At 40.0% G+C, this 22,042-nt stretch overlaps 1 protein-coding gene and 1 long non-coding RNA gene across 10 annotated transcripts in view; one reads left to right on the plus strand and one right to left on the minus strand.

Annotated features, from left to right (window-relative positions):
* LOC122721032 overlaps nt 1-22,042 on the plus strand; it is a 232,178-nt gene that overhangs the window by 120,035 nt on the left and 90,101 nt on the right. The gene's annotated exons all lie outside the window — the stretch shown is intronic.
* Nucleotides 888-8,772, minus strand: LOC122721037. Of its 2 annotated transcripts, XR_006347850.1 has the most exons (9): nt 8,582-8,772; nt 7,641-7,900; nt 7,178-7,497; nt 6,052-6,162; nt 5,203-5,464; nt 3,581-4,315; nt 3,360-3,483; nt 2,442-3,210; nt 888-2,318 (listed from the first exon to the last, which is right to left on the minus strand). It is a non-coding gene; the product is annotated as an uncharacterized LOC122721037 (long non-coding RNA). The 2 variants fall into 2 exon arrangements; XR_006347851.1 differs by lacking the exon at nt 7,641-7,900.

Raw genomic sequence — 22,042 nt, forward strand, 5'->3', positions numbered from 1 at the left:
GTGTCGTCGCTCGAGTACTTCTGTCAGTATACTCGAAGCTGCCGCTACTCAAGACGGCCTCGAACCTTTATTGACAGATGCAATCGTCCGGTATTTGCATTAGATTAAACAGTTCCGATAATCGTTGCTGCTCGTGCTCGTCCTAATTGGATTTATCGTGTCTCGTGTACGCACGCGTACAGTATCACTGTTTTGAGCACAGCTGGCCCAAATGATTGGAATCATCCGAAGTATATCTGAAAATTTGAATTGGATAAAAATCCCGTTACGTTGATTTATCGTTTCGACTGAGTGATCGTCGAGACGAGGAATTTGGAAAAATTTTGCAATTTGGAAAATTTCGATGAAGGTTGTTGACAACTTGGAGTATTTCAATTTTTTTAAAAATGTCTAAAAATTTAGAAAGCTCTTAGAATGTTTGAATATTGAAATCTTCGAATGTTTGCGTGTTTAAATCTTCGAATATTCCCACATTTAAATATTTAAGTTTTAAATATTTGAAAACTTAAATACCTGAATTTTTTCCTTTTCTTTCGAGCGTTCGAATAAATGAATTATGATATAAGTTACGCACATTAATTGAAAGTGAACGCAATCAGTAGAATTAGTAACTACGGTAACGGACAGTACTTTAGATAGACACCTCGTTTAGACTTCAGGTTATTTAACATGTTGCGAGTGAGAAATAGTGCGATTAAGTATCAGAAGGAGTATTATTATAGTCCATTCGAGATCGTTAATCATCGTTCTAGTTGTGCTGGTGGTAAGATGTAAGTAGGTCAAGATATGATGAAGTTCGTTAAAGTTAATTGTAATATCCTAATGTACAGCCCTTTAAGACTGTGCTCTAATCTTTAATAATCTAGCACAATGTAAAAATTCTTCTTTACAAAATTTAAGAGAATACACGCAATGGTCGTAGAATACTTCTTCTATTTATTTTTAAATTATACAATTCAATGAAACTTATATATAACGTCTTTGATCAAAAATTATTGATATTAAAGCTCTTACTTGCCTCTTTTCTACGTTCTCGAGGATTTAAGAGTACATCTAAAGTTACACTCGTCCGACACTTCATTGTCGTAGAAACATGTAGCGCTACTGACCGACTTGACAGGTTACTTTCCACTGAAAACTCCAGTAGACCGGGTTTCTTTGATCTTATCGATAATGATGTTACTCAGAAGCGTGGCCGGATGTCGAAATGTGCCGCAGTTGTAATGTAAGCTGTACATTTTAAATAAATTCGATTAAGCAACGAGAAAAACAACCATGTCTCATTCTATATTATCGTAATTGCTTTAACGAGTAATTGAAAAGATATTATTCGAGATAAGCATTCTGTTAAGTATTTAATATTAAATATGTTAAATAAATAATGTAATTTTAAAGAGCTTTTAAATATTTTTAACAAAAATTATGAAATTTTCTTACGGTATTACCAATATAAATTTTATTTAATAAAACGCTTAATTGTCATATCGTGATTCCGCGAAATCGTTCGTTAGCTGTTTTCACGAAATTTGTCGAAAAGCTACGCGAGCGAGAACCGGTTACACACGTGCCGACAGTGGCAAAATGATAAATACGAAGGATTTAATCAGTATTATAAATCACGCGTGTGCACGCGTGATATTGAATCCGCAATAAGAGGGAATGACCGCAAAACCATCGTCGCTTTGTTCGAATGAAAATTAATCGCTCTGTTCGTCCTTTGCATCTTGTACGAACAACGATATTTATTAAAATTAATAAAGTTACCAATTTAAAAAAAAACTCCTATACTGTATGGTAAAATAATTATAAATATGTTTTCAATATAAAATGTAGGAATTATTAAAGAAAAATTGGAAATAACAAATAGCGGAAATAACGATTAATAGCTACGTGATTAAAATTATTTTAATTTTATCATCTAATCGATTATACTCGAAGAATATCTCGTGAACGTATGATGTGTTTAATTATTAAATGCAAATTAAGATAGGAAATGTAAATTGTAATCCGACGTATATAATTCCAACGTCAATCGCGCCTTAGTATTGTCAGTCGAGTCTGGCCGACTTAAATTGCAGATCTTCGGTGTGTATATACGGGTCTTCTGACAGTTTGTCTGGAGATTGACGGACAAACCAGAGATGGTTTGGTTTAATATCTTTGCGATGCATCATCGAGCTTGAAGTTCTTTCTTGATACGTATAAGAAACTTAACGGTAAGGTGCCGCTAATTAATGTTCGTCTCACGAAGCGATGATACGTTTTACGATCCTCAAGGTCTGTATTATGTTACTTTTTAACTGTCCTTTCTATGGTATCTAAAATTTTTAAAATAACACATTATATTAATCGAAATTAAAATTCGAAATCGAATCGATATGATAGAAAATATAATAATAAGATAATATAAGAATAATGAAAGATAATAAAAGAATAATTACTTTCCAAGTTTCGAATTCCTCATTTTTTGTTATCCTGCAAAGCATCGATGCATTGAAAATGCATTTTTCAGTTAAAAAAATTTTTCCACGTCTCACGTATATGCTATCAAACGCATCAACGATTTCTAATTTTCAATCGTCGCTGCATACTGTCGCAGCCAGTTGAAAGAAACTGGTGCACGATTATCAGTCGCACGACGACACACATGGACAGTGTGCGCGCGGGAGAGACACGGTCGCACAGGCATTGAGAGCGTTATTGAATGATGGCTCGTCCAACTGCTAATGGGGCCGGACGCTCGCGCGACACACCGTCCAGAGAAAGAGAAAAAGAATCGTACCGTGGAAAAAGAGCGGACGAACGAGCGTAGTCTGGTGCGCGAGAGAAAGGAAGAAGGGACGAGGAAAAAAGGGGTTGTCTCGTAAGAAGCGCGCGTCTCTTGTGCCGTTGTTGCTGTTGCACCGATGCACAACCGATGGATGCATTCTTCCGCCGTTCCCCGAACCATTGCACGGTGGAGGAGAACCGAACAGACTCGGACCTGGCCTCGCCTGGACCTCAGACTTCTCCTCGCCTCCTCCTCTTTCGTTCCCGCGTGTGTCGAACGATAGCTCGCGAGACTTCGAAGGCGTAGCCAGGCTGGCTGCTGACCAACCGATAAATAAAATAACTCGGTTGCGTTTTTATCGAGTCGATGCTTGCCATCTTCCTCCTGTTCCATCTCTCTTTCGAGGATCTAGACTTTTGGAGCATGCGTGCACGTTTCGGCTATAAGACAATTTCTGCGTTACGAATGTGTTATGAATTAATTACGATATAATTTAATCTTTTGCGATTACGATGTTCATAGTTTAATTCAAAATGTAATTTTAATTTCAATTCTCTGGGCCGAGAACTATTAAATGCAAATTACTTACGATATGTTTTAATGCGAGGCTTCCGAGTATAAAAGATGTCCGTTCAGAAATTATATCCCGAAGCGACGTTTCGCCAGGAGTCGAATGATATGTACCGATATTTAAGCCTGAGAGGCGGACACATCTGAAATTCACGACATATATTTCTTATACAATATTACAGTGATAAATAATCTACGCTCGTTTAAGTAAATAATTAATACAAAAATTGCTAAACCTACCCTTTCTTTTCTCCAAATTTTTCATTTTATTTCTCATTCTACACCCTTCTTTCAATCCACTACTTCTTTCCATTTTACCAACTTCTTCACACCTCATCCCCTATCCTTTTTGTACCCTTTTCCAATCTCCTCCTCCAATATCCACCTTCTACCTTTCTCTTCTTTTTCTTTCACACACCCTCCACTCCATCTCTCCAACCAATTTCCCTTTTCCACTCTCTCCACCCTAACCGCCGATACACCCCGCCGGTTCGTTCCTCTCGGAGTGGTTGGTACGTTGGGCAGCCCGGTAGTTGGAAGCGCGAACTTTTTTCTCAGCTATCGGGCCGGTGGATCGCGCTGCGATGCTGGACTGCAATCAGAATTGATTATAGCCTGCCGAAACTGCGCCGCGGCCCGCCGCGTTCATATTATACAACTCGCCCGCGGCCCAGCCGCGTCTCTCGCTCGCGCCAACGCCTCGATCGACTCGCTCTCTCCCTCGAGTCAAGATCATTCGAGGAGGGCCCGGTGTCTCCCTCCTCCCCTCCTTGATCCCTCGATATGCAAGCTGTCCCGTGCCCGACGTCACTGACCCACTCGTGCCGTGCCTCCTCAGGGATCCTCGTCCTTTGTCGGACCGGCTAACCGCCCCTGTCCGCTTCCTTTTTCCCAAACTTCGACGCCACGCTACTCGAAATACTCGATCTTGAAGAATTAAAATTGAAGAAATTTGAGGAGTGACCGTGAGGTAATCTGCAAATAAAAATAGTGTATAAATGTGAGATCATTTGAATGCTTTATTTTTTTGAGAAAATTTATAAGTGGAGATTTTTAGGTGAAAATTGTGAAAAATTGGAAGAATTGTGTTCATTCGAGGGTTTTTTTTCTTTTAAATTTTTAATTATCCAATAGAAGAGAAATATCTCTAGAATCTTGAGACAAGTAATATTCTGCAGCATCGGTAACGTTAATTAATAGGTCGTACGTCAGTGAAACCGAAGGGTGTGCACCGTAGAAGTGATTTAATATCCGCTTTAATTAGTTTGAAAAACGCCCATTGAGAAAAAGAGAAGTCTACGACTTGCACACGCTGCTTTCCTACGTTTTATTTCGATGCACTTTCAAGGCCATTAGTGGTTTAAAGTTCATCGTTCAGTTAGTCGTATCAAAAATAAAAACGTTTTGAAACATAAAATCCAAACGCTATAAATAATAATAACAACAAATTTTATTAATTCTTATATCCAATATCACGCATTGAAATTCTTTTTTTCTGTATTTCAAAGAATTTACATTTCGCTTTACTTCGATTCGAGGTAATCTTTGTTGTTTTCTAAAACGTTCGTGAAAAGAACTTCGAAGAAACTGGATTGTTCGAGGCTACCGGTATTCCACGATTGGCTATATGTAACGCAGACAAGAAAGCGTATCTGTAACTGAATAGCCCTTTTTTTTTTTTTTTAAACGACTAAATTCTCGGTAGAATTCCAATAGCATTCAGTGGTGATCGCAGCCGTGGAGATATTTCTCATAAATCGAGAACTATATCTTGGACGAAGTCAAGGTCCGACAACGTGGAATGCAATAATGCGCCGCGTATTTCACAAACGATCAGATATTAAGTTTGAGCCACAAAGTACCATATTTGTCGTTATTTGCTGGAAAGCAGTAAAAGTGGCCGTGTGCATGTTCGAGGAAACAAGTGCGTATTTTAATGGCACGGTGAAGCAATTGTCCCTGCTCTTCGTTCAACAACGTTCATCGAGTCCTTGTTTTTATAATCCGCGTTAAATGTCGTCGAGAACATTTGACATAAGTCACTGGGCTGTCTCTTGAGCGAGATCGCATCTTTATTTCGAAATTCACCTACTTTCGTTATTATACCGAGCGATTCCTTTGATCCTGTGAACACAAAAATTCTCCGTGAAGGGATTCAGATACCAATGATTCTCGTTAAGAGTACGTTTCGTTTCGTTTCGATATATTATTTAATATATCGATTTTCATCCACGTTAGATGTTTATCACTCGCGTTTCAAAAGCAAATACATCGCGATATAAGCTTATTCGAAAACGTCATCTGAGCGTAGAACTCCTGCTACTTTTCTCTTCTTTTTATCACGTGGAAGAACATCGAATAATATGTATCGACTATAATGAAACCTATCGAAGCGTGAAATGTGAGTTTTTATCAAACTTTCGCGGTGTGCTTCGCGGAGTTTGGATCAATACTTTTTTTCTGGTCCCATTACGTCAACCTTATTACAGCTTATGCAACGATAGAAAATCGTAGCCCGATATTGCGTAGATGGTCGTTAGTAGAAAGTTATATCCATTTATGTGATATGAGGATCACGAGATACGAACGTTTTGTACTCATAAGAATGACGGTGATTTTCGCGATAGAATCGATGCTCGTTTGCTTTTTCCGTGCATATCGCATTCGCTTTTATATTTATCTATTAAACAAAATAGAATTACCAATCTTACCTTAAATATTTTGTTTCAATAAATATTCCATTTCTTCATTATCGTCTTCGCGAACTTGAAAAACTTGTCGATTTCATATTTTTAATCGAGAACATTCAGTTTCCAATTCCACTGAAAAAGAAACAAAAATATTTCTAAAATAAAATAGAATAATACTCGAAGTATCACACGTGATGGAACACAATCGATTTTATTATTTTATCGTGATTAAATAATCGATCGTACTCAAACGAACGATATGAAGGAATATTTCGCGAGATTTTGTCGGGGCAATTTTCACGTTCGTCTGCCTATAAATCGCGAGAGCCGGGCTTTAAGACTCGTTTAATTCTTACACCCTGTTGAAAGTTAATAGGAAGCGACGAAGAAAGCGTGTAAGTGGCCGATGGGTGTTGGCAGAACGTAGCTGGGCGAACGTTTCTAGGGTCGGGGAAGGGCGTAAGAAAAAAATGTTTCTACAACCCCTCGACAGTTCTCGGCTGACTCCCTAAAGTCTTCGAAGCGTAACTTAGCATACTTTATTTGATTTTTTGTATTGGATAATAGTCCCAGGTAATAGGGTGGCTACGAACCAAGCTGAAGAAATGGCAGGGTTGTCGGGCAAATTTTCACGCTTCTCCCACTACTGTTGCATTAACAAATTTACATTTTTTAAATGGAAGGGTCGCGTTCTCTCTCTCTCAGGGTGATAACTTGCGGCCCATTTGTTCCTAGGAGAAATGAAACCGCCGGGGACGTTGCATCTTAATAAAGAATGTACAGGCATTTTGCTTGCTAAATTGCGAGATTTTAAATCGAAATTTTTCATTCGAAAACCAAGCAAGTAAAGAGTTTTATAAAAAAAAAAAAATTTATATGTAATTATAATTAATTTTATTATCTTTCAATTTTTAATTTTATAAAATGTCGAATTATATTTACTATATATTTATCATAATTACTACATAAGTTCGTAATAAATTGATTACCCACATAATCGATTCTCATCCTCGATAATTACGAAAATGAAAAATTATAACAAGAAGTTAAATATCTGAGAACAAGTTTCTCTTAAGAAGGAAATAAACGATTCCGTTCAAACTACAACGAATGACAATTTGCTTCGCGATCCATTTTCTTTTCTTACCTTGAAGGGTTCGCAGCAAACGAGATCTCGTTTCTTCGAGACGGTTCTCTTCATAATTTGTCCGCCGTTCCTCGTCCGGCTCCTTAATGTCCGCGCATTATCTCGCTATCATATTAACCTTTTCGTTTAAAGTACATATTGGGCTACCACGCGTCCATTAGCATTACATGAAACCGTGACGATAAGATCGGCAGCCCTATTCTATGCGGACGGCAATACATTTATACGGACAATCGATGTCCAGTTACGCTGGCTTCCAAACACGGCCTCATTACCTAATGATTGACTGACTAACTGGTAGCGAGCCCAAGTTAATCGATCTGGAAATGTAAGATGGAGGGCCGTGTTAAAAAGTTAAATCATACGGTATATTCTTCGTAATTATTTGCAATTCAATCGAATATCGAGGAAATTATACGTAGACAGAGGAATCAGCGAGTTTCATTGTGCTACACGTTGTTACCTTTTTGTCTTCTTCCATCTGGTTTTATTGGGCAAGTCATTTCTGTATACAAGGTACACATTATCGTGATTGTTACAGTTTATGAATAAATCGCTCTTGGGACAAAGGGAGCTCTTCTTTTTAGGGTACCAATTCTACTCATATATTGCACTTTATTGTAATTTTCATTATTGTCTGGGACCCGTGAAATTGCCGTAGCAAGCTTCGTATACTTTTAATATTATCCCTTTTATTATTATTTTTCGTCATGAAATTGAGAACTAATAAAATAATAAAAAATAATTGCAAATTAAATTTGGTAACAAAGAAAGATGATAACGAAAATAAAAAGTTTATCGTAAATTTTATCTCTACTATTTTTAAATAACTTATTAAAATTATGGCGCGCTTATTCGACAAATCTCAAAATTATTCAAATATATGAACAATCTATCGTATCATCCGTTTTCCCCTTCTATTTTCCAATAATTTACCATGCCTCCTACTCGCGGAATCGCGGATCAGATTTCCTTTTGAAAAAAATGATAGCGGCTACGATATATCTGTCCCGCGGCGTGCAATCTTTAAAACATATGTTTTTCGTAATCGTTCGCGCGGTTCTATTATCGGACCGGGGTATAAGGGGCGATGGAGGATCGAAGGGGGCGGCCGAATCCGGGGGAACATGCTCGGGGCGCGAATCTATACATATTTAATGAGAGCACGCAGTTGTAAAAAGCAGCTGGCGAATTGCTCCCCGGCAGAGTGACTTGGCCAGATACTTTTATTCAAATCTCATAGCCACCGCGCGAAGATGCTTCTCGCGGGAGCCGCGAAAGGCATATCAAAAGAAAAATGCTCTCGCCGCCTTTCCCGCATGCATAAACATAATCCCCGCATAATGTATATTTCAAAGTCTTCCGCTCGGCATCACTGCTCATTACTATTAGATTGATACTCACCACCCCTGCTTCTGGTTATCCAACGTTTCTCCTTTTTCGTTTCGTGTGATCCTTCGGAATGATATTTGACAAAGATCGTGTTTGTTTCGAGAATGGATGAAATTTTTTCTCCTTGATATTTGATGAGATTTCAATCATGTTTTCAAGTAGAATAAAACCGGGATAAAATAGAACAAGATTACGAAACCATAGAAAAATAATGATAAATATAATAATATATATAAATAAGATTAAATAAAAAAGAAAATAATAATTATGAATAACGGCACAGGTTATGAACAGATGCTTCGTTTGCTTCTTGATATGCGTTTGTCAAAACACATGTTAAATGAAACTATTATGTATATAAAAGTTAAGATTTATCGTTAATTTTTCGTTATAATTTTTAATTAGAATTTTAAAATTAAAATACGCACCTATTTTGTTTTGTAAATATTATTGCGTATTACTTTTATATAACATAGCTTTGTCTTGAAATTTTTTGACGAACGTATTCTATTTCCATGTACACGTCATGTACATGTATATCATATTCAATACTTAATTATATAATGATATTAAAATATTATTTTAATAAATTAAAATAATTGGTTTAGTATTAATAATTATTTTTATTTTATAAATATTTGATAGTTTATAAATAGAATTCAAATCAATTAATAATTATATATATTTGGAAATTTAATACTATTTTGATTTCGAAGTCATTAGTAGGACAAGATGGCTGAGTCACGCCTGTCGAGAATCCCGCGCTTTTTGTGGATTAATATTCAGTTGTTAATTAGTGCAATTAATCTTTAAATATATCTTAAATTTTTAATTATGTGAGTGTTATAATTTGTGTGAACGATATAAGTTTTGAAATTCTTGTTTTTTTCTACATCAACGAACTTGTAGTCTACTTCTATTGCGACCATTGAACTACATTCATCTTTTTTGGTAAGATTTTTCGTATTCTTTATATCATATAATAAAGTTATTTGTAATTCGTAATATGACAAAAATTATGAAGAAATTTTAAATTATTATTTTATTCGTGCATGATTCTTTCTTACGTAATTATCCAACTGACTTAATTCGTTATAATAATTATCGATTGATTCATTTATCGATAACATTTATAGAGGTTAAGAATTTTAAATAGCATAAATTAAGACGAATCAGTTAGTAATAATGTAATCAAGATGAATAAATTTAGATAAATTTTAGTGATTTATCAATAATTATAACAATCATGTTTAATTAAGATAAATTGCTAATAATATAGAGAGCAACATATCGTTGTACATCGTATCGTGTTATATTGAGTAGAAATTGAAATTTTGTGAACGATAACATTTCGAGTAAGAAAAAGGAAAAGGAAAAAAGTCGAAAATGAATAATCTAGAAATTTATTTGAAAAAAATTTTTTTTCGATTCGATCAAAAATCATGCAAATAGAATCAGAACAATTAGACGAACCGAGAATTTCAAATGTGATCGGGTGTATCGCGTGAGACGCTCATGAATCATTGAACAAAACTTCGACACACATAAAAATGAATTACTCGCGCGAAACGAGATAATAATGAGACAAGCCTCGTTCGACATTATCTACAACGCATACAAATCTGAACAGCTCCCTAGAAGTTGTCGCGATATTTCACGAGACGTACGAATAAAAGGGAGAATTTCTTCGTTAAAATTCGATTTCAATCTGAAATATTTCCATTTTTGTTTCCCATCAATCGTTCCATTTTTATTTTCTACTTTCTTGAATTTTCGTACTTAACCTCTCAACAAAATTATCACGAAACTTTATAGACATAATTCTATATTCTATAAAATTCTCATAAAACTTTTTTTCAATATCAAGAATTATTCATTCAAAATTAATTATTTTCAACATTCGAAACGTCATTTGCCAATTAAGCGTTCTGTACAACTTTTTACGTTTGCAAGTGTTAGTTACCGGATCGATAATCATTCGATATTTATTCGGTGCGCGTGAATCGAGATATTATGGTGTCCCATGGCAAAACGAAGGAACGTGAATATAGGTAAGCGGCGCGTCTGCTTTCGAGCTACATCGGCTTGACACCGGTTAGGTCGAGTTGAATCGAGTTGATAAGGTTAACTGAGAGATACGGAGGCGTAGGGAGGTCAAGTGACTGTGTAGGCGGCACTGTTCGTCGTCGCCACATACCGGCGCGATTAATGTCGTGTACGACCGTATACGTGCATACATGTAAACGCGCCTTTCGGCGGGAGCGCGAACCTCTGATTAAACTGAACTTTTCATTAATTAAACTATTCCGAGATCGCATTTAACACTTTGTTTTCGAGCCGTGTCACACCTATGTTAATTTTAGGAAGTGAAACTTGACAGGATTTGGATGTTTAAATATATAATTTTTTCTTCTATTCTGATGCTAAGTTAGGTTATATTATTTACAATGTTCTTACAAAAAGATAGTAATTATGAAATAATTTAGAATAATTTAGATTAAAATATAGATTAAAGTTTAGAAAATTGGAATTTTAGTTATAGTAACACTGTAAGAAAAAATATATTAGGTTAGAATAATAATACATAGAATATTTTATTATTATAATTTATTTTATTATTGGCATATCATTTTCAAATATTCTAATTTAAATGGAAAAAACATAATTTGATAATAGATTTAATATCATTAATGAGGATTTATATCATATAATAAGAGGTCAAGAATAATTTATAATCATTCGATGCATAATTAACCTACATCTCATTATTGGGCAATATAATATTTTTTCGAACGAAGACAAGATTTCATTTTCAAAGAAACGAATCATTAATTGATTAAAAAGTTATTACTTAAATATTTTTGTATAAAAATAATATTTCTTAAAAATATTACATCTAATGACTTATCTATCGCGTATATTCCGAATGCGTTGGAACTTTTGGTGTGAACGCGACTTAACAATCTGAAATAAGCAGCTCCAATTGAAAGGATGACCGAATTGAACAAGGGTTCTCAGCATATCCACTCGACAATTCTCCGTTCAAAAATGACATTTCCTTATTTAAACGAACATCGCGCATTTTTATTCGGTCAGGTATCGAACGAATCGTTTCGATTCGTATCGTACACACGCGAATCGGAAATGCTCGCTTCGTTGCACGTCGAACATAATACAACGAGTAGGTCAGCGTTATTCGTGTATGAAGCCATTAAGTAATCGGAATACCTATTGTACTTATGTTGATTAACGACAACGGTATAGTAAATATCGTGTTCAATGAATACTAATCGTTTCAAGAGTTCGTACAAACGTTTATAAATCGTTTGTGCAGCCATTGAGGTATAGTGCATCGTAAAATTTGACATTCGTGACAGAAACCATCGTTTTTATCAAGTTACTGCTTTTTTTCTCTCTCCCCCCCTCGTTTTCAAAGAAAACTATCGAACGAGAAAAGAGGAGGAGAAGAATCAACTTGGATGATCCGATTTATCTCCCGGTAGTTCGATGTTTTTTTACGGACTAGACGTAGTAAGTCAATGAATCGTAACATGGAAGAACTTGTTTTCATTCCGATAATCGAACTACAGCGATCAATCTTTTTTTTTTTTTTTTTTCTCCCTTCGATTCCATCTTTATTCGATTCGATTTCTTGCCCGGGATGCTTAATTCGATCCATCGAATATGAAATTTACCTTCTTCCTCGCGTTTCATAAATCACTCGCGATACTTCGCAAACCACGTTGCAAAAATTGTCAATCGCTCCGTGTGCATAGAACTTTCTATCCCCCCGTATCTACATAACTACACTATCATCGTCATAATTGAGAACCTCACGATATAATACCATACCATACCTATACCATATCCATATCGGAACAAAAAAGGCACGCCTTGTCACATACCCCTCTCCTCCCCCTTCCTCCTCCATGTCTATCGATTCAACAAATTTGCAACGGCATTAAGGGAAACCCCACGGATAAAATGAGAAAAAAGGAACAATTACAGCCGGGCCGAAAACGCTGGCCTCTCGACGCAAAGAAAGCGGCAGCCACAAGGAAAGTGGTGGTGGGTTTTCTTGTTCGAAAACGCCGTATTCGGCCGTTGTTCCGTGGCTCGGATAAAAAGACGCGGTACGGTACTCGGGTACGGTACTCGGGTGATCCACGCACCGAAGGTGTACCGAAGCCGTGGGCCCCGCCGGATCCAATGAATAATACAGCCGCGGCACAATTAGCCTCGCCGTTTTCAATTTAATCGGCGAATTATCAACCCTTGGGGGATGAGGGGAGGAGGGGGGACAGGCGACTGGTTCGAGGCAAGAAAGGACTGACGTGCACCACCACCGTTGGGTATGGGTATTATGCGCGGCTTCCACCGTGGAAGCGGACCGTCAGGCTTCGGCCCAGCGGGTAGCGAGACGCGCGCAAAGAAGCGGCGCGGATAAGACGCGTTATTGCGCTCCCGTTTGTCAACGACTCGTCGCCGGGATCGTAGTCTGTCTGGTATGGGAATTGGGTTTGCTGCGTTAAAAATTGGCGATATATCGCGTGGAAAAACTAGCGGGATTGGAAATCGAAGATATGGTATATTATGGTAAATTGAAAAGAATTATACGTATAATTCGAGGATGTATAATCCAATCTTACGACAATAGCATCGATCGTATATAAAGTTGAAAATAGTATTTTAAAATTATTCTCAATATTATCAACGATATCACTATTATTAACGACTCACGGCCTTCTTTACAAGATCACGCTACTTTACGCCGCGTACACGTTTCGTGGTCCCAGCCCATTCTCGTCCCTCGATATCGAAAGCTATATACGATACGAAAAAAAAAGAAAAAAAGAGAGAGAGAGAAAAAATGCGTAATTTCACGAACAAGATTGTAGAAAAGCCACGTTGGAATAGTTATTAATAACAACCGCGGCCTCGTATATCGTGGATAACGATTTCGAAATACGGTTGGTCCGCGCGCGCGCCATCGCTCACAGGTATGATAATCGCCCTTAATAACACACGCGGCACACCGGTTTAACATCCGAAACGGTGGATTACAGCGTTGAAAAAGGTATCACGGGCCCGTGTTTGCAACATTGAAAGCTTTTTTCGCGTACCACCAGCGGCGGCTTGCGCCCTCCACCACCACCCGAGTATATTCCACCGCGCCGGAACAAATGACGCTCTATCGCCACTTTGCATCCTGTCGAACCTCTTGGAAACGGCCCTCCACGCACCTCGTGACGTTAAAAGCTTTTGTCACCGATCGTTAACCGATCCCCTCGACGATGGCCACCGCTTCTTAAAACCGTGTAACCGTCTTCCCTTCGTTCTTCTTTACGGATGTAAAATGTAACTCGTAAAGGAATTAATGGAAAAATACGTTTCTATAAATGTCGTTTGATAAAGAAATATATCACGTTGTCGATTCGATTAAATTAGAAGCGTAAATTGGATTAAATATCGAATAGTAAATATTATTACGAGCGGCGAGAGATTTAATATCAACAATACCAAACCATCTATTCCAATTTCCGGCGATAACAAGGAGAATCGACACAGTCGAGCTCCGCGTTTCGAAGGATAAACACGTGCGCGAATTAAAGTCGAAATTCTCAGCTAGAATTGTAACGTTTCGATTAATATATTTCTTTACAATAAAAAGAACGTTAAATCGTAATTTAATACGTATTATTTATTTACAAATAATCGATGGAGAAAAAGAAAGAATGGGTTAAACACCGTGTATAATAGCGAGTACGGACGAATTAGCAATTTCGTCAGGCCTTCCTCAAGAGGGCCTGATCTCTCTCTCTCTCTTCCTCGATATAAACTAACCGGGAAAATGATGATCAGTCTTATGCATAATTTCCGGCGTGGAGAGTACCGAGAGATCGTACTTGAGATCCGATAAAAATTACATGATATAATGTGGGACGCCGGGCGATTCGTAGCCCAGGGCCAATCGGGCGTCGATTCGTATCGTGGCCGCTTTTTATCGGGGTACCTGGGATACGAAACACGATTACGGTGGCGGATCATGTCTTTAAAGCCGCGCCCGGTGCCGACGATGTTTTCTTCCCCGTGGACACGGAGAACGCCCAGCCCTGTAACGCTCCCCATAAAAATCCTTAAACGAGATAAGAGGCTTGTTAATCGATGCATCGCGGAACGAAACGCCACGGTTACGAATGGAAAACTTTCATTGATTGAGGCCAAGATTCGAATCGTCGGATGATAGATTATTTGGCGGCTTTGTCATTTTCTCTCTCTCTCTCTCTCTCTCTCGCTACTACGTTTCAAATCGAGATGACGGAGGATTCGATGGACGGAGATATTTGGAAATTTTTTGAATTCGTCGAGAGTAGTAGATCGATACTTTTAAAAAGAATTTTAAAGTGGAGAGTTTTTTTTGAGTTGATACGTGTTTTGGGTGTAGAAAAGAAAGAAGTTCATTGGATTTTTAAAGGAGAAATGGATACACTTTGGAAAAATTTCAGAACGATGATAAGGAGTCTTTTTTTTTTTTTGCCTATCCCTGTTTACGATACGCGATATAAAGGTTAGATGGAGCTGGTTTGTAGCGCAAGGATTAATTTGTTTTCAAAATTAGTTATTTTGTTCAAATTACAGCAATCTTCGTGGTAATACACCGTATTTTTAAATGTTTTACAAGGAAAAAGTTTACATTTTATGTATATTTTAATTTTAATCAAGAGTTAAGAGTTATTATAAGTTTTTCTTATGGGAAGAGTGCACAAAGTTGTTAGCACAACTGATTATCGTTGGAGGGATTTTACATGATCCAGATATAATTTGTTGGAATATTCTTTCTCCGTTTAGTTACGCCATTGATTGAAAATTATTCCCGAGAAATGTGTTTAATGGCAATAGCCGGATAGACCGGATCCCGCGCACTTTTTCAAACTCAATATCTTTTGCCAGAAAACGTTTAAAGCAATTTTATTTTACGCGTACGTGTTCGTTAAACGGTTACCTCCTTAACCAAAGTTTCTTTCAAACCGGGTGTAGCAAGATCGCGTTTCCGTGCAATCTTGTTTCTTGTAGCAAGTAAAGGGAGTTAAAAAAGGAACAAAAGCTTAAATAGCAAAAGTTTATTTTCACGACACGTTCGATTATCGGTGTTAATTAAATCTTTGGAATTTCGCGAAGGAGGGATTGTTCCGCGAAAAAAAAAGAAAGAGAGAAAGAAAGAAAGAACGTTGAAAAAATGCGGAGCGTAAGCAAAAAGAGGAAGTAATTTCTTATCGGAAGGAGTGACAGACGTGGCTCGTTTATTACTGTGAAAATAATGTTATCTGCGCTGGTAAGTTGCACCTTCGAGCCGAAAGAAGTTAATTAGGCTTCGGCAATTATGCAAAGTGTCGCGACCACTGTCCACCTCTGATAACTTAACGACATCGATTGTACCCGTTACAAGATACTTTTAACCAGTCAGTCTCCCTAATTCTTTCCAAATTCTTCCAAATCTTTTTTTTTTTTTTCTTTTTTTTGCTCTTAATTTCGATTTCATCCGATTGATTCGTATACATTCCTCAAACTCTTCGTTACTACTAAACGCTTCGTACATTCATATTTTTAGCTCGAAACGAAATCCTCGAAATCCTCGATCGTACATACCTTGGCCGATCATATCATCGAAATATCATGCATCGAAACGCCTTCCCACCGTCTCTCCTCTAAATCTCCAATTTCGCACATCTCGTCACGCATCGCGCACACCTCGATACGATATATATATATATACCGATCCTCCGTGGTGGACCACGGCCAGACCCGGAGAAACGCATTAAGAGTGGAAGGCCGGCGGTATTGGAAATATCGGGGCCAGGATAGATAAGGGAGGCGAGTAAAGAAAGGTTAGGGTAGAAAATGGGAAAGAGAGAAAGAAAGACGGAGTGGAGCGAGACTGTCCTATTACCGGGCAATACGGTAATGAATCTCGATCGGATGCAAATGAGGCAATTGGACGAGAATATGGTGGATCGAGGTAATCCACCTCCCTTCCACCACGGTCCACCGCGGTTGGGGAACGAAGGGGAGCAGTTGGCGTTGGCGAGCAAAGGGCCCGGTTGCAAGGGCCCGCTGGGCCCGGAGGGCACGTGCACGCACGCATACATTAACACGCGCGTGCTGGCCGGTGCGCGCGGAGGGAGCAGGAACACACGCAGACGTTTTGGCGCCACGGCGTGAATCGAGAGCCAATAAATCCACTCTGCCTCATTACTAAGCTTGTCTCTTTAATTGAAATCTCGTGTTTTTCCAAACGCGCGACTCCTTTTTGCCCGATCCCCGCGAGAAGACTCGGCCTTTTTCTCTCTTTCTCTCTCTCTTTCTCTCTCCCCCCTCCCGAACCCTTCAACCGAGGGATTTTTATTACGAAAGTCCGAGGGAGAGACACCTCCTCGTGGCGAGCGATATCTTCTCCAACCGTTCCTTCCTTCTCGGTTTCTCTTGTCGCCTCTCGCGAGATCCACGAGGATTTATGCGTCTCGTTTCGTGCCGCGTGATCCGTTTTCATCGTCGCCTCGCCCTAATCGCTTCGTCACGTCGCCGTCCCGGCTTCGCGTTTTTCAGAGAAACGCGAGAATGGATGTATATAAGGGAGGAAGGGGGACTCTCGATCGTCGTAGATCGATGACGATCGAGAGTCGCTCGAGGCGTGGGAATGATGCCGGCCGGATTCTCGTCCGGAGGAATTGTCGTTGGGTAAGGTAATGGCTTGTGTTTTGCGCATAGGATTCGGAGAAGTTGGTACGATAGAGTTGGAATCGATAGAGTTCCCGATTACTGTTGTAACGGGAATCTTGGGAGAGAAATGGTGCGGGTACTCGTTGGCTCGATGGACGATCGATCGATGATGATGTATCTGCGGTTACGTCGAGTGTAGAATTCGTACGATGGGATCCAATATTCGAAGAAATTTTCTTACTCGCCGCGTCGTAAGAATTCGTACGTTTTTCAAAAAAAAAATCTAAAAAGAATTCCCCACTTCTTATTCATCTCGTTCTCGAACGAATTTTTTCGAACGTTCGCCCCACGAACGCGCGAAGCAAAAATCGAGAACGAAAAGGAAAAATCATTATTTTTCCCCGAAAAGGCGTTTCAAAGTAAAAAATGGTGTCCGATTATAGGCGCGAAGGTAGCTCGATCCCATCCATTTTTCTGTACGACTCGATTTCGATCGATCGACGCGCGTTTCGCAAGTGCACGGTCCGAGAATGTCATAACGCGTGTTGTCAATCGGACGTTTTCCACGGCAACGAAAGTTCTCGTTCTCGTTCGAGCGAGACCGAGCCTTTTTATCGATGGCCAGCGAACCGTAATCTTAACCGGGTTAACGTAAAAAGGCTAATCGCCGAACTATGCCTGGTTTTTTCGCCGTGAATTAGCGACGAAATCGATCACTATGTTGATATACATAGGAAATCGTGTGATACGAAAGCGTGTTATTAAGGTATTTCCTTTGTGAAATTATTATATCGCGGGCAAGAAACGTCGTCGTAAGAACGTATATTCTTTGATACTCGAAGTTGGAAGAAAACAATTAATGTTGAATGAAAATTGTATTGCTTCTCATCGAACCACTTGAAATTCCTTCTTGGAGAAAGTATTCGAATTTACTTGTTCTCCCATTGCTCGTCATTTTCTTTTCTTTTTTTTTTCTTAAATTTCGACCATTCTTCGAATAAATGTTCAATCACTCGTGATTGAACATACATCTTCGTCCCTCCATCGCCATAAGAATCTTTATTATTTAACGCACAAATTGAGATTCGATTAAATTAAAAAAAATACTTCTATAGAAACGAACCTCTTCCAAGATACACCACTCCCTTTATACCTCATCCATTACTTCGTCCAAAGAAGCTACTATAAAACAAGCCAAGAAATGACGCAAGAAAACGGAGCGACACTGGCATCACGGTGGAACAAGGACGATAACGACAAAGGATGGCAAAAAGCCGGAGTGGACGGGGTAGAGCGATCCATATCAATTTATCCGATCGGAAAATGATCGCACGCACACACACGCGCACGCACACGCGCACAGAGATCGGGAGCAAAAGCTCTCCTCTCGATGCTGCCTGTGTCCTCCCGGTGTCCTCGGTCGCGCGAGCGGGTTCCTCGCGGCGCGCTCGTTAAACATCACAGCTGAAATATCGCGTTCACCACGATACTCTCTACGTTCGGGTATATTTGAGGCCACGACTCTCCTTCACCACGGTTACGTGTCCTCGTGGCTGTCGCCGTTGAAAAAAGCTTGAGCCCCCTTCGCTGCAGGACAGCATCCACTGTCGGTCACTGATCCTGCTGGCGTCGTCGGCTCTGACCGTGGCCGTTTCGGTGTAGATATATATTCAGCATTGCCGCGCACGGTCCACGTTCCAGCTTGCTACGAAACGTGCACAGGTGGACGGAGAGACAGAGAGAGAGAGAGAGAGAGAGAGAGGGAGGGGGCAACGGTAAATGACAGAACGAAAGGAAGAGAGAGAGAGAGAGAAAGAGAGAAGAATGGGCAGAAGCATAGCTGGCGCATTATCACATACGTTAAGTTTTTCTACCTCTATTGGCCCAGAGCGAGGGCACGAAAAACGACTGATTAATCGAACCAACACGGCGAACATTCTTACGGCCGCATATACAGGCTGGAGAACCAGTAGCTCGACTCGCCTCTCTCTCTCTCTCTCTCACTCTCTTCCTCTCCCTTTGATACACCACACCCTGCGCACCTACATTCGCACGGATGTCGGGAGAAGAGACACGAGGCGGCACATCGAAAAACTCTCTCTCTGTTCCAATACACAGTCGGGCCCGGGGCCCCAGTTCCGCCGATGCCTCTTCGGACGAAAACCGGAATGCGTTTCTTATCCGGCTACTCGGCCACCGCAAGGGGTATCTCTCTCTCTCTCCCTCCCTCCCTCTCTCTCTCCCTCCCTCCCTCTCTCTCTCTCTCTCTCCTCACTGAACTTACAATTAACACGGTACAATACCATACGGATTGCGGGGTGAAAAAAGGTTTCGAGGAATCGGCCGATGTTAAGCACGCTGCCTTCGATCTTCGGGGTGTAATTACGGGGGTTCGAGTGTGCGTTAAGGGGGTTAAAAAGTTGCAATTAATTGGTTATTGGCTACGTTGCACGGGGTTCTATATCGATATCGAAGGAATGACGTTCTCGTAAAAATAAGATAGTCGCTCGGAATAACTTGAAATTTACTCGAAATCGATTAATCCTTGTCGAACTATATATATGTAATGCTTTGATACTTAGTTTAAAATTCCAAATAAAATATCGAAAGAGGATGTCGAAAGCAAAAGGAAAGAAAAACTACCCCGTCGATTTTTCTTCCTCGAGCGAAAGCGTCGCTCGTTACGTCGACACATCGCTCAGTTATTACACGCCGCGTTTCCCTCGAGCGTTCCGCTTTAGCCTGCCGCGTTTCTGCGTTTATCCCCGCGCGAACTCTCACCCCGTAGGGAGGTGGCTCTCGGAGGAGGGGAGGGGGGCGGACATTTCGCGCACCCGGTGTTAGGCAAAGTTAAACTTTACACCGTTCGGTCGCCGCCATGTGTGGATGCACAAGCCCACCCTAGTCCACGTATTATGACTGTGCTCGTAGGCCACGTTTGCGGTACGTCCCGTCTTCCGATCTGTTTCGTCTTATCGACACGTGGCGCGAACCAATCCTTTCCCACTCGTGGTAATTTTCGAACTCCGAGTTCGCTCGTGCCTTTCTTTCAACCGAGGGCTTGGCAGAGGGGGAGGTCAAGGGAATATTGGGATTTTGGCTACGAGTTTGAAGGTGGATATTGCCTCGAATTTTGTTTCGACTTGTTTCCCCGACTTGTACGTGAGCGTTCGACTATAGTGGAATTTTGGATGGAAATCGAGTTGGTAATTTGGCAGGATATTGAAATTTCAGGTAAAAGTCAAGTTTCGATATTATATCGCATTGTCTTGTTTTCGAGCTGTAATTCGATGATGGGATATCAATGAATGAAGGATGGAATATTAAAATTTTGGATATTTCGATTGAGAAATCGATGGGATAGTTAATTTGGAATGAGATAATGATGGAGTAGACTTCTTCTTTTCTTTTCTTTTCTTTTTTTTTTTTTTTTTTTTATAAAGGAGGGAAAGATGGAATATTTTTGTCCATGGCATAAACAATTTCGATAGAACAAGAGGAGGGATCGCGCATTCTTCACGGGACTAAATGCTCGGTAATTTTCGGGCATTACCCCAACTGGTTAATTCGTGTTACGTGAAGCGGGAAAAATAAGGCGCAACCGGCTATTTCGTTCGAAAATCATTTGCATTTACTTCACGGCGATTACGGAGTTCGTGGCTAATAAAATTTGAGCAGCTCGAAGACTTCATCATCGATATCGCACGCAAATCTAAGCGTAACCTTCAATTTCCTGCACGCGATCCCGATCATCAGTGTGAATTTCTGGTAATACCGTTTAACGGGAATCTCTCGGGCTCGAGCAACAAAATTTTACGGGAATGTAGGAAATTTTTTCTCGTCTAGACTCTCGTAAAAACACATTGTTGGTGTCGTTAAACGCCCGAATAAACGACGACGTCGTCCTCGAAAGGTGAGAATCACAAGTTGTTACGGGTATCGTTCAAGTTTTTAACCGAGTCAACATCCTAACATTAAGGATGATCTTGTTCTTGTTCGAAGGTGACATCGGCGATTTGATCGATTCTGCGAAAAAAAAAAAAGTGAAACCTCGTGAGAAATTTCAATATGATAAATAAATTAAAAAAGAAGCTCGATTATAATTCGATTCCCCTCTAATAACTATTTTCCAAATCGAACGAATTCTCTCTCTCCCCCCCAAAAAAAGAGAGCAAGAAAAACTTAATTTTCTCAATCACTCCTCCTCCCGCATCATAATTCCGAACGGTTAAGCATGCACGCCACGCTTGAAGGGGGGCGGGCTCGGTCGCGCGCGAGCGATTTGGTGACATCAAAGTTTAATAAGCGCCATAAGCCGATCCGAACTGCGGCTAAAACTCGTCGAGCAATAAAACCGGCAATAACGCGTTTCTCTCTCTCTCTCTCTCTCTTCTCTCGCGTTGCCGGAGACGGGGAAGAAAGGAGGGAAAAAGAAGGCTCGGGGATGGGTCGGGAACGAAGCGTGTGGCTCCGCGTTGCATGGTGGTTAACCGGAAAGGTTAGAGGGGTGAGGGAGAGCGCGTTAGCGGCGGAAGGTGGCGTGCTCATAGAGACGTCCGGTCGCCCAATTACTCCCGCATTAAATCAATGTTCCTTAGGGCTTGGCCCATTCTGGCGTCCCGGTAATAAACCGTGGCGAACATATCTGCACGACTTACGGCTCATCCCTCGCCACCCCCGCGCCACGAGGCTGGGGTGAACATTGGGACGGGACGTGTTCGAGAAATGTGCCCTCTGTCGTAATATTTGGCTTTA

The sequence above is a fragment of the Apis laboriosa genome, unplaced genomic scaffold (genome assembly GCF_014066325.1).
Source record: "Apis laboriosa isolate Shangri-la unplaced genomic scaffold, ASM1406632v1 scaffold13_cov153, whole genome shotgun sequence".
NCBI classification, from domain to species: domain Eukaryota; kingdom Metazoa; phylum Arthropoda; class Insecta; order Hymenoptera; family Apidae; genus Apis; species Apis laboriosa.